The following is a 14,508-nucleotide window of genomic DNA, read 5'->3' as shown; positions in this document are numbered from 1 at the left end:
GTTTGTGTTTCGGAGGACGCACGGCTCTCGACCTTTGCCTCTCCTGAGTCCGTACGGGAGTTGCAGTGATGGGACAAGACTGTATACCACGAAATTGGGGAGAAAAAGGGCTATACATTTTTTTGATAGAAAATACAACAAAAAAATAAAGAGATGACTTCAGGTTTGGTATTAAAGAGATGACTTCAGGTGTGTCAAAGTTCTTTTCATTCTCTATGCCTCCAGGTGAACGACTGGTCCACGTGGCGCTACAGCTACGACCTGAACGGTAACCTGCACCTCCTCAACCCCGGGAACAGCGCCCGCCTCACGCCACTCCGCTACGACCTCCGAGACCGCATCACACGCCTGGGTGACGTTCAGTACCGTCTGGATGAGGACGGCTTCCTGAGCCAGCGAGGCTCGGATGTCTTTGACTACAACTCCAAGGGCCAGCTCCTTAGAGCATATAACAAGCTACCGGGAGGCTGGAGCATCCAGTACCGCTATGACGGACTGGGAAGGAGAGTGTCCACTCGGACAAGTCTGGGACAACACCTCCAGTTCTTCTACGCTGATCTGAACCACCCGGCAAGAGTCACACATATATTCAACCACTCCAGCTCAGATATCGCTTCACTGTACTATGACTTGCAGGTAGGCTACCAGATTATTAGAGAAACATGGGTTCATCAACGGGCTACAATGTGCTAAATACTGTTCATTGTGATTGTCTTATGACCTTGTTATCTTTGTCATATAACCAAGTTGTTGTGGTTGTCATATAACCAAGTTGTTGTGATGCTATCATTACAGAGTATATCGCATAACTATTATCACACATTAATGGTGATGTCACCATCTGTGACTTATTGTGATATAGCCTAACTGAGTCAGGGACACTATCATTATTTAACTTATTGTGATATAGCCTAACTGAGTCAGGGACACTATCATTATTTAACTTATTGTGATATAGCCTAACAGAGTCAGGGACACTATCATTATTTAACTTATTGTGATATAGCCTAACTGAGTCATTGACACTATTATTATTTAACTTATTGTGATATAGCCTAACTGAGTCAGGGACACTATCATTATTTAACTTATTGTGATATAGCCTAACTGAGTCAGGGACACTATCATTACTTTAATCTCATAACTATTATCACCCAGTTATGGTGACGTGACTGTCTGAGTTATGGCGTTGTGACTGTCTGTGAGTTATGGTGATGTGACTGTCTGTGAGTTATGGTGAAGTGACTGTCTGTGAGTTATGGTGATGTGACTGTCTGTGAGTTATGGTGATGTGACTGTCTGTGAGTTATGGTGAAGTGACTGTCTGTGAGTTATGGTGAAGTGACTGTCTGTGAGTTATGGTGATGTGACTGTGAGTTATGGTGATGTGACTGTCTGTGATGTGACTGTGAGTTATGGTGAAGTGACCGTCTGTGAGTTATGGTGACGTGACTGTCTGTAAGTTATGGTGAAGTGACTGTCTGTGAGTTATGGTGACGTGACTGTCTGTGAGTTATGGTGATGTGACTGTCTGTGAGTTATGGTGATGTGACTGTCTGTGAGTTATGGTGAAGTGACTGTCTGTGAGTTATGGTGATGTGACTGTGAGTTATGGTGACGTGACTGTCTGTGAGTTATGGTGTAAAGCCCATACTGTTTCCCCTCAGGGTCATCTGTTTGCTATGGAGGTGAGTAGTGGAGAGGAGTATTACATCGCCTCAGACAACACCGGAACACCACTGGCTGTCTTCAGCAGCAACGGACAGATGATCAAACAGGTAATCAGGATGACAGTAATAATAATACTATTAATGATTTTTAAATATCTCAAGGCCTATCATCCACATGTTAATAAGATAAGCCAAGATAAGATAAGTTAGTACTTGATGTCCAGAGAGGTCAATTTGATTATTCAAAAAAAAAATACAAAAAATGGACAAATAAACCAACTTTGTCTTTCCTAATTTCCCCAGAGGGGATAAAGTTGTAGTGAATTGAAGTGAAACATGTGTCTGTGCTTGTTGTGACCTCCAGGTACAGTACACAGCGTACGGGGAGGTGTACCTGGACTCTAACCCAGAGTTCCAGCTGGTGGTTGGGTTCCATGGTGGTCTCTATGACACCCTGACCAAGCTGGTCCACTTCACCCAGAGGGACTATGACGTCCTGGCAGGCCGGTGGACCTCGCCAGACTATGCCAGCTGGCCCAAGATCGGCAAGGACCCTGCACCCTTCAACCTATATATGTTCAAGAACAATAACCCCCTCAGCGACGTGTTGGACATCAAGAACTACGTCACAGGTAGAGCGTCTTTGGATCCTTGAAAACCCATGCATTATTGTTACTGAAGGTAAAGGAGATAGAGCTGAGTGGGGGGCGTTGTGTTTTCATTGTCAATGTGTAGTTCTCTTTCTTTATTTTTCATTTTCATTCATTCTGTTGTCTTTGCTCCCCAGACGTGAAGAGTTGGTTGGTGATGTTTGGTTTCCAGCTCAGTAACATCATTCCAGGGTTCCCCCGTCACACCCTCTACTTCGTAGAGCCTCCCTACGAGCTGCAGGCCAGCCAGGACTGTGAAAATGGACAGGTGAGAAGGCCTGGGACAGCCTACAGCTCCATTGCACCATATTGATTATATTGAGCCAAATGCGGCCTGCTATTATAGATAAACAGTCCTCTCTCTTTCTCTCAGAGTCGGATGCCAATTAGATGCGACATTGAATACAGAATCAGTAATATGAACCTTCAATGATTACAGTGAAATCTGGACATGAATAGATGAGAGTAGCTGTAAACCAGACAGTATAAGTGTTTCCTCGTCTGCATTCTTCTGGTTGACCAGTGACCTTTAACCTCTCTCCTACCCCTGTCTCTCCTGTAGCTGATAACGGGGGTGCAGCAGGCAGCGGAGCGCCACAACCAGGCCTTCATGGCCCTGGAGGGACGGCTCCTTAACAAGGACCCCCGCGACCGCCACGACAAGCCCGGACACTGGTTCGGCACATCAACGCCCATCATCGGCCGGGGAGTGATGCTAGCATTGAAGGAAGGACGTGTGGTTGCGGCAGTTAGCTCCATGGCAACCGACGACAGCCGAAAGGTGTCCCTGGTCCTCAACGGCGCCATCTACCTGGACGGAACGCACTACACGCAGGATGGATGTGACTGTCACTACTTCGTTAAAGTCGGTTCGGTCGATAGTGATCTACTGATGCTGGGGCTGACCAGCGGGCGCATGGCGCTGGAGAGCGGGATCAACGTGACTGTGAGCGGGAGGTCGCGGCGTGGCGCCACAGTGGAGTTTGCGTTGCCGTCGTTAGCCCTCAGCGTGCGGTATGGGCTAGCGCTGGACGTGGTGGACGAGGAGAGGGTGAGGCTGCTGGAACTAGCCCGGCAGAGGGCCCTGGCTGGGGCCTGGCTGAGGGAGCAGCAGAGGGCCAAGGATGGGAAGGAGGGGAGCCGGCTGTGGACGGAGGGAGAGAAGCAACAGCTGCTGACCGCGGGGAGGGTACAGGGGTACGACGGGTATTATGTTCTACCTGTGGAACAGTACCCAGAACTGGCTGACAGCAGCACCAACATCCAGTTCCTGAGACAGAACGAGATGGGCAAGAGGTAACAGCCCACCTGGACTGGGATGGAGGACTGGCTGACTCTCTCTCTCTCACTGACTCTCCTCCTCACCTTCTCCTCCTCCTCCCTTTCATTCCCTCGTCCTAGTTACTAGTTCCTTCCTCTCTTCGCTCCCACACCTCCCTGCCTTCTCCTTCTTTCCCCTCCAACCCCGCAGAAAATGTAAAAAACAAATGGGGTTTCTCACTGAACGCTGCAGGGACTTTTGAAAAGAAGAATATACTAGAAAACTTTTTTTTTTTACTTTTTCTGCCAAGGGCAAAAAAATCTAACATTTAGAAAGAAGTTTATTTTATTTGTATTTTTTGTTGATGTTGAAAACAGACTGTGGAGAAAGGCACTCATGAACCTTGAAAAACAAACTGTTGCTTAATAACTAAGATTCCCCTTTTTAAAAAATAAATCAATATTTTTTGGGTCACTTTGAGGGCGTAATGACAGACTCTGAACTGATGGTGGCGCTGTGTTGTGCTGGGTGCTCTGATAAGGGCCTGCCTCTGAAATGAACTTGTAGAGTAAAGGGACCAATAGGGATACAGAGCCACCACAGGGCCCAGCCAATCACAACACTGATCGGAAGAGAAAATCACCAACGGCAACAAGCACTGCAGCATAGGGACGTAAAATGGAGTAAAACGATGAGTCATCTCACTGTCTCAGGCCTCCCATTCTCCACCAGAGAACTGTTCTTAGCTACTGCAGCAACATATCCTAGCTACCAACACTCACACCACTGAGATCCTTTAAAAGACTTCAAACTAAAGAAAACAAAAACGTTTTAGACACACATTAAGTTGGAGGATTTTTTGTTGTATATTTGCGGATATCATAAATAGTATCACATGGTTTTATTTTGAAATTAGTGAGATTATCATACTACTGTAATAGCTCCACATGTGTAAGACTATTACACAACAGTTCAGAGTATTACAGTTCAGAGTATTATACTACAGATCAGACTACTACAATACTGCTCAGAATACAACACAACAGTTCAGACTACTACACTAAAGGTCAGACTACTATACTGCAGTTCAGACTAATATATACTACAGTTCAGACTAATAAACTATAATTCAGACTACTACACTACAGTTCAGAATACTTTACTACAGTTCAGAATACTACATTACAGTTCAGACTACTACACTACAGTTCAGAATACTTTACTACAGTTCAGAATACTACATTACAGTTCAGACTACTACACTAAAGGTCAGACTACTATACTGCAGTTCAGACTAATATATACTACAGTTCAGACTAATAAACTATAATTCAGACTACTACACTACAGTTCAGAATACTTTACTACAGTTCAGACTACTACAGTACAGATCAGACTACTACAATACAAATCAGACTACTACACTACAGTTCAGACTACTCTAATACAGTTCAAACAACTATACTACAGTACAGATCAAACTACTATACTACAGTTCAGACTACTATACTACAGTTCAGACTACGAATCTACAGTTCAGACTAATATACTACAGTTCAGACTACTACACTACAGGTCAGACTACTATACTGCAGATCAGACTAATATATACTACAGTTCAGACTACTATACTAGAGTTCAGACTACTATACTACAGTTCAGACTAATAAATTACAATTCAGACTACTATACTACAGTTCAGACTACTATACTACAGTACAGACTACTACAGTACAGATCAGACTACTACACTACATATCAGACTACTACACTACATATCAGATTACTACACTACAGTTCAGACTACTGTAATACAGTTCAGACTAATGTACTGCAGTTCAAACAACTATACTACAGTACATATCAGACTACTATACTACATTTCAGACAACTACACTACAGTTCAGACTACTACACTACAGTTCAGAATACTATACTACAGTACATTTCAGACTACTATACTACAGTACATTTCAGACTACTATACTACAGTTCAGACTACTAATCTACAGTTCAGACTAATATACTACAGTTCAGACTACTACACTGAAGTTCAGACTACTACACTACAGTTAAGACTACTTTACTACATTTCAGACTACTACACTGAAGTTCAGACTACTACACTACAGTTAAGACTACTTTACTACATTTCAGACAACTACACTACAGTTCAGACTACTATACTAAAGTTCAGACTACTACACTACAGTTCAGAATACTTTACTACATTTCAGACTACTACAGTACAGTTCAGACTACTATACTGCAGATCAGACTAATATACACTACAGTTCAGACTACTACACTACAATTCAGACTACTATACTACAGTTCAGACTACTACACTACAGTTCAGACTACTATACTAAAGTTCAGACTACTACACTACAGTTCAGAATACTACATTACAGTTCAGACTATTATACTACAGTACATTTCAGACTACTATACTGCAGATCAGACTAATATACACTACAGTTTAGACTATTATACTACAGTACATTTCAGACTACTACACTGCAGATCAGACTAATATACACTACAGTTCAGACTATTATACTACAGTACATTTCAGACTACTATACTGCAGATCAGACTAATATACACTACAGTTTAGACTACTACACTACAGTTCAGAATACTACACTACAGTTCAGACTACTACACTACAGTTCAGACTACTATACTGCAAATCAGACTAATATACACTACAGTTCAGACTACTATACTACAGTTCAGACTATTCTACTACAGATCAGACTACTACATTACAGTTCAGAATACTACACTACAGTTCAGACTACTATACTACAGTTCAGACTACTATACTACAGTTCAGACTACTATACTACAGTTCAGACTACTATACTACAGTTCAGACTACTATACTACAGTTCAGACTAATAAACTACAATTCAGACTACTATACTACAGTTCAGACTACTATACTACAGTACAGACTACTACAGTACAGATCAGACTACTACACTATATATATCAGACTACTACACTACATATCAGATTACTACACTACAGTTCAGACTACTACACTACAGTTCAGACTACTACACTAAAGTTCAGACTACTACACTACAGTTCAGACTACTACACTACAGTTCAGAATACTTTACTACATTTCAGACTACTACACTACAGTTAAGATTACTTTACTACATTTCAGACTACTACACTACAGTTTAGACTATTATACTATTAGACTATTATACTACAGATCAGACTACTACATTACAGTTCAGAATACTACACTACAGTTCAGACTACTACACTACAGTTCAGACTGTACTACACTACAGTTCAGACTACTACACTACAGTTCAGACTGTACTACACTACAGTTCAGAATAGTACACTACAGTTCAGATTACTATAAAAAAATGTCAGACTACTATACTACAGTTCAGACTACTACACTACAGTTCAGACTACTACACTACAGTTCAGACAACTATACTACAGTTCAGACTACTACACTACAGTTCAGACTACTACAGTACATATCAGACTACTACACTACAGTTCAGACTACTACACTACAGTTCAGAATACTTTACTACATTTCAGACTACTACAGTACAGTTCAGACTACTATACTGCAGATCAGACTAATATACACTACAGTTCAGACTACTACACTACAATTCAGACTACTATACTACAGTTCAGACTACTACACTACAGTTCAGACTACTATACTAAAGTTCAGACTACTACACTACAGTTCAGAATACTACATTACAGTTCAGACTATTATACTACAGTACATTTCAGACTACTATACTGCAGATCAGACTAATATACACTACAGTTTAGACTATTATACTACAGTACATTTCAGACTACTACACTGCAGATCAGACTAATATACACTACAGTTCAGACTATTATACTACAGTACATTTCAGACTACTATACTGCAGATCAGACTAATATACACTACAGTTTAGACTACTACACTACAGTTCAGAATACTACACTACAGTTCAGACTACTACACTACAGTTCAGACTACTATACTGCAAATCAGACTAATATACACTACAGTTCAGACTACTATACTACAGTTCAGACTATTCTACTACAGATCAGACTACTACATTACAGTTCAGAATACTACACTACAGTTCAGACTACTATACTACAGTTCAGACTACTATACTACAGTTCAGACTACTATACTACAGTTCAGACTACTATACTACAGTTCAGACTACTATACTACAGTTCAGACTAATAAACTACAATTCAGACTACTATACTACAGTTCAGACTACTATACTACAGTACAGACTACTACAGTACAGATCAGACTACTACACTATATATATCAGACTACTACACTACATATCAGATTACTACACTACAGTTCAGACTACTACACTACAGTTCAGACTACTACACTAAAGTTCAGACTACTACACTACAGTTCAGACTACTACACTACAGTTCAGAATACTTTACTACATTTCAGACTACTACACTACAGTTAAGATTACTTTACTACATTTCAGACTACTACACTACAGTTTAGACTATTATACTATTAGACTATTATACTACAGATCAGACTACTACATTACAGTTCAGAATACTACACTACAGTTCAGACTACTACACTACAGTTCAGACTGTACTACACTACAGTTCAGACTACTACACTACAGTTCAGACTGTACTACACTACAGTTCAGAATAGTACACTACAGTTCAGATTACTATAAAAAAATGTCAGACTACTATACTACAGTTCAGACTACTACACTACAGTTCAGACTACTACACTACAGTTCAGACAACTATACTACAGTTCAGACTACTACACTACAGTTCAGACTACTACAGTACATATCAGACTACTACACTACAGTTCAGACTACTACACTACAGTTCAAACAACTATACTATAGTACAGATCAAACTACTATACTACATTTCAGACTACTATACTACAGTTCAGACTACTAATCTACAGTTCAGACTAATATACTAAAGTTCAGACTACCTCAGTTCAGAATACTACACTACAGTTCAGACTACGAATCTACAGTTCAGAATAATATACTACAGTTCAGACTACTATACTACAGTTCAGACTACTATACTACAGTACAGACTACTACAGTACAGATCAGACTACTACACTACATATCAGACTACTACACTACAGTTCAGACTACTACACTACATATCAGATTACTACACTACAGTTCAGACTACTATACTACAGTTCAGACTAATAAACTACAATTCAGACTACTATACTACAGTTCAGACTACTATACTACAGTACAGACTACTACAGTACAGATCAGACTACTACACTACATATCAGACTACTACACTACATATCAGATTACTACACTACAGTTCAGACTACTGTAATACAGTTCAGACTAATGTACTGCAGTTCAAACAACTATACTACAGTAAATTTCAGACTAATATACTACAGTTCAGACTACTACACTAAAGTTCAGACTACTACACTACAGTTCAGACTACTACACTACAGTTCAGACTACTATACTACAGTTCAGACAACTACACTACAGTTCAGACTACTACACTAAAGTTCAGACTACTACACTACAGTTCAGACTACTACACTACAGTTCAGAATACTTTACTACATTTCAGACTACTACACTACAGTTAAGATTACTTTACTACATTTCAGACTACTACACTACAGTTTAGACTATTATACTACAGATCAGACTACTACATTACAGTTCAGAATACTACACTACAGTTCAGACTACTACACTACAGTTCAGACTGTACTACACTACAGTTCAGACTACTACACTACAGTTCAGACTGTACTACACTACAGTTCAGAATAGTACACTACAGTTCAGATTACTATAAAAAAATGTCAGACTACTATACTACAGTTCAGACTACTACACTACAGTTCAGACTACTACACTACAGTTCAGACAACTATACTACAGTTCAGACTACTACACTACAGTTCAGACTACTACAGTACATATCAGACTACTACACTACAGTTCAGACTACTACACTACAGTTCAAACAACTATACTATAGTACAGATCAAACTACTATACTACATTTCAGACTACTATACTACAGTTCAGACTACTAATCTACAGTTCAGACTAATATACTAAAGTTCAGACTACCTCAGTTCAGAATACTACACTACAGTTCAGACTACGAATCTACAGTTCAGAATAATATACTACAGTTCAGACTACTATACTACAGTTCAGACTACTATACTACAGTACAGACTACTACAGTACAGATCAGACTACTACACTACATATCAGACTACTACACTACAGTTCAGACTACTACACTACATATCAGATTACTACACTACAGTTCAGACTACTATACTACAGTTCAGACTAATAAACTACAATTCAGACTACTATACTACTATACTACAGTACAGACTACTACAGTACAGATCAGACTACTACACTACATATCAGACTACTACACTACATATCAGATTACTACACTACAGTTCAGACTACTGTAATACAGTTCAGACTAATGTACTGCAGTTCAAACAACTATACTACAGTAAATTTCAGACTAATATACTACAGTTCAGACTACTACACTAAAGTTCAGACTACTACACTACAGTTAAGACTACTTTACTACATTTCAGACAACTACACTACAGTTCAGACTACTACACTAAAGTTCAGACTACTACACTACAGTTCAGACTACTACACTACAGTTCAGACTACTATACTACAGTTCAGACAACTACACTACAGTTCAGATTACTATAAAAAAAAATGTCAGACTGCTATACTACAGTTCAGACTACTCGTCTACAGTTCAGACTGTACTACAGTACAGTTCAAACTACTATACTACAGTTCAGACAACTACACTACAGTTCAGACTACTATTCTACAGTTCAGTCAACTATAGTACAGTTCAGACTACTACACTACAGTTCAGACTACTATTCTACAGGTCAGACTACTATTCTACAGTTCAGACAACTATTTAACTCTTCCGACTACTACACTGCAGTTCAGACTACAACACTACAGTTCAGACTACTACACTACAGTTCAGAATATACTACGGTTCAGACTACTACACTACAGGTCAGACTACTATACTACATTTAAGACTGCTACACTACAGGTCAGACTAATGTACTAATGTTCAGACTACTATACTACAGGTCAGACTACTGTACTAATGTTCAGACTACTAAACTACAGTTCAGACTACTATACTACAGTTCAAACAACTATACTACAGTAAATTTCAGACTAATATACTACAGTTCAGACTACTACAGTACAGATCAGACTACTACACTACATATCAGACTACTACACTACATATCAGATTACTACACTACAGTTCAGACTACTGTAATACAGTTCAGACTAATGTACTGCAGTTCAAACAACTATACTACAGTAAATTTCAGACTAATATACTACAGTTCAGACTACTACACTAAAGTTCAGACTACTACACTACAGTTAAGACTACTTTACTACATTTCAGACAACTACACTACAGTTCAGACTACTACACTAAAGTTCAGACTACTACACTACAGTTCAGACTACTACACTACAGTTCAGACTACTATACTACAGTTCAGACAACTACACTACAGTTCAGATTACTATAAAAAAAATGTCAGACTGCTATACTACAGTTCAGACTACTCGTCTACAGTTCAGACTGTACTACAGTACAGTTCAAACTACTATACTACAGTTCAGACAACTACACTACAGTTCAGACTACTATTCTACAGTTCAGTCAACTATAGTACAGTTCAGACTACTACACTACAGTTCAGACTACTATTCTACAGGTCAGACTACTATTCTACAGTTCAGACAACTATTTAACTCTTCCGACTACTACACTGCAGTTCAGACTACAACACTACAGTTCAGACTACTACACTACAGTTCAGAATATACTACGGTTCAGACTACTACACTACAGGTCAGACTACTATACTACATTTAAGACTGCTACACTACAGGTCAGACTAATGTACTAATGTTCAGACTACTATACTACAGGTCAGACTACTGTACTAATGTTCAGACTACTAAACTACAGTTCAGACTACTATACTACAGTTCAGACTACTATACTACAGTTCAGACTACTATACTACAGTTCAGACTACTATACTACAGTTCAGACTACTGTACTAATGTTCAGACTACTAAACTACAGCTCAGACTACTATTCTACAGTTCAGACTACTATTCTACAGTTCAGACTACCCCAGTTCAGACTACTACACTACAGTTCAGACTACTACACTACAGTTCAGACTACTACACTACAGTTCAGACTACTATTCTACAGCTCAGACTACTGTACTACAGTTCAGAATAAACAACAGTTCAGACTACTACACTACAGTTCAGACTACTATTCTACAGTTCAGACTACTATTCTACAGCTCAGACTACTACACTACAGTTCAGACTACTATTCTACAGTTCAGACAACTATACTACAGTTCAGACTACCCCAGTTCAGACTACTACACTACAGTTTAGACTACTACACTACAGTTCAGACTACTACACTACAGTTCAGACTACTATTCTACAGTTCAGACTACTATTCTAAAGTTCAGACTACTATTCTACAGTTCAGACTACTATTCTACAGTTCAGACTACCCCAGTTCAGACTACTACACTACAGTTCAGACTACTACACTACAGTTCAGACTACTACAGTACAGTTAAGACTATTATACTACAGTACAGACTACTACAGTACAGATCAGACTACTACACTACATATCAGACTACTACATTACATATCAGATTACTACACTACAGTTCAGACAACTATAGTACAGTTCAGACTACTACACTACAGTTCAGACTACTACACTACAGTTCAGACTACTATTCTACAGGTCAGACTACTATTCTACAGTTCAGACAACTATTTAACTCTTCCGACTACTACACTGCAGTTCAGACTACAACACTACAGTTCAGACTACTACACTACAGTTCAGAATATACTACGGTTCAGACTACTATTCTACAGGTCAGACTACTATACTACAGTACAGTTCAGACTACTACACTACAGGTCAGACTACTATACTACAGTTCAGACTGCTACACAACAGTTCAGACTACATTACAGTTCAGACTACTACACTACATTTAAGACTGCTACACTACAGGTCAGACTAATGTACTAATGTTCAGACTACTATACTACAGGTCAGACTACTGTACTAATGTTCAGACTACTAAACTACAGTTCAGACTACTATACTACAGTTCAGACTACTATACTACAGTTCAGACTACTATACTACAGTTCAGACTACTATACTACAGTTCAGACTACTGTACTAATGTTCAGACTACTAAACTACAGCTCAGACTACTATTCTACAGTTCAGACTGTACTACAGTACAGATCAGACTACTATACTACAGTTCGGTCTATAGTACAATTCAAACAAATACACTACATTTCAGAAACCTACACTACAGTTCAGACTACTATTCTACAGTTCAGACTACTATACTACAGTTCAGACTACTATACTACAGTTCAGACTACTATACTACAGTTCAGACTACTGTACTAATGTTCAGACTACTAAACTACAGCTCAGACTACTATTCTACAGTTCAGACTACTATTCTACAGTTCAGACTACCCCAGTTCAGACTACTACACTACAGTTCAGACTACTACACTACAGTTCAGACTACTACACTACAGTTCAGACTACTATTCTACAGCTCAGACTACTGTACTACAGTTCAGAATAAACAACAGTTCAGACTACTACACTACAGTTCAGACTACTATTCTACAGTTCAGACTACTATTCTACAGCTCAGACTACTACACTACAGTTCAGACTACTATTCTACAGTTCAGACAACTATACTACAGTTCAGACTACCCCAGTTCAGACTACTACACTACAGTTTAGACTACTACACTACAGTTCAGACTACTACACTACAGTTCAGACTACTATTCTACAGTTCAGACTACTATTCTAAAGTTCAGACTACTATTCTACAGTTCAGACTACTATTCTACAGTTCAGACTACCCCAGTTCAGACTACTACACTACAGTTCAGACTACTACACTACAGTTCAGACTACTACAGTACAGTTAAGACTATTATACTACAGTAGAGACTACTACAGTACAGATCAGACTACTACACTACATATCAGACTACTACATTACATATCAGATTACTACACTACAGTTCAGACAACTATAGTACAGTTCAGACTACTACACTACAGTTCAGACTACTACACTACAGTTCAGACTACTATTCTACAGGTCAGACTACTATTCTACAGTTCAGACAACTATTTAACTCTTCCGACTACTACACTGCAGTTCAGACTACAACACTACAGTTCAGACTACTACACTACAGTTCAGAATATACTACGGTTCAGACTACTATTCTACAGGTCAGACTACTATACTACAGTACAGTTCAGACTACTACACTACAGGTCAGACTACTATACTACAGTTCAGACTGCTACACAACAGTTCAGACTACATTACAGTTCAGACTACTACACTACATTTAAGACTGCTACACTACAGGTCAGACTAATGTACTAATGTTCAGACTACTATACTACAGGTCAGACTACTGTACTAATGTTCAGACTACTAAACTACAGTTCAGACTACTATACTACAGTTCAGACTACTATACTACAGTTCAGACTACTATACTACAGTTCAGACTACTATACTACAGTTCAGACTACTGTACTAATGTTCAGACTACTAAACTACAGCTCAGACTACTATTCTACAGTTCAGACTGTACTACAGTACAGATCAGACTACTATACTACAGTTCGGTCTATAGTACAATTC

This window comes from Oncorhynchus kisutch, linkage group LG15 (genome assembly GCF_002021735.2).
Source record: "Oncorhynchus kisutch isolate 150728-3 linkage group LG15, Okis_V2, whole genome shotgun sequence".
Classification (NCBI taxonomy): Eukaryota; Metazoa; Chordata; class Actinopteri; order Salmoniformes; family Salmonidae; genus Oncorhynchus; species Oncorhynchus kisutch.
The sequence above is the reverse complement of the archived record's forward strand: the minus strand, read 5'-3'. Positions refer to the sequence as shown.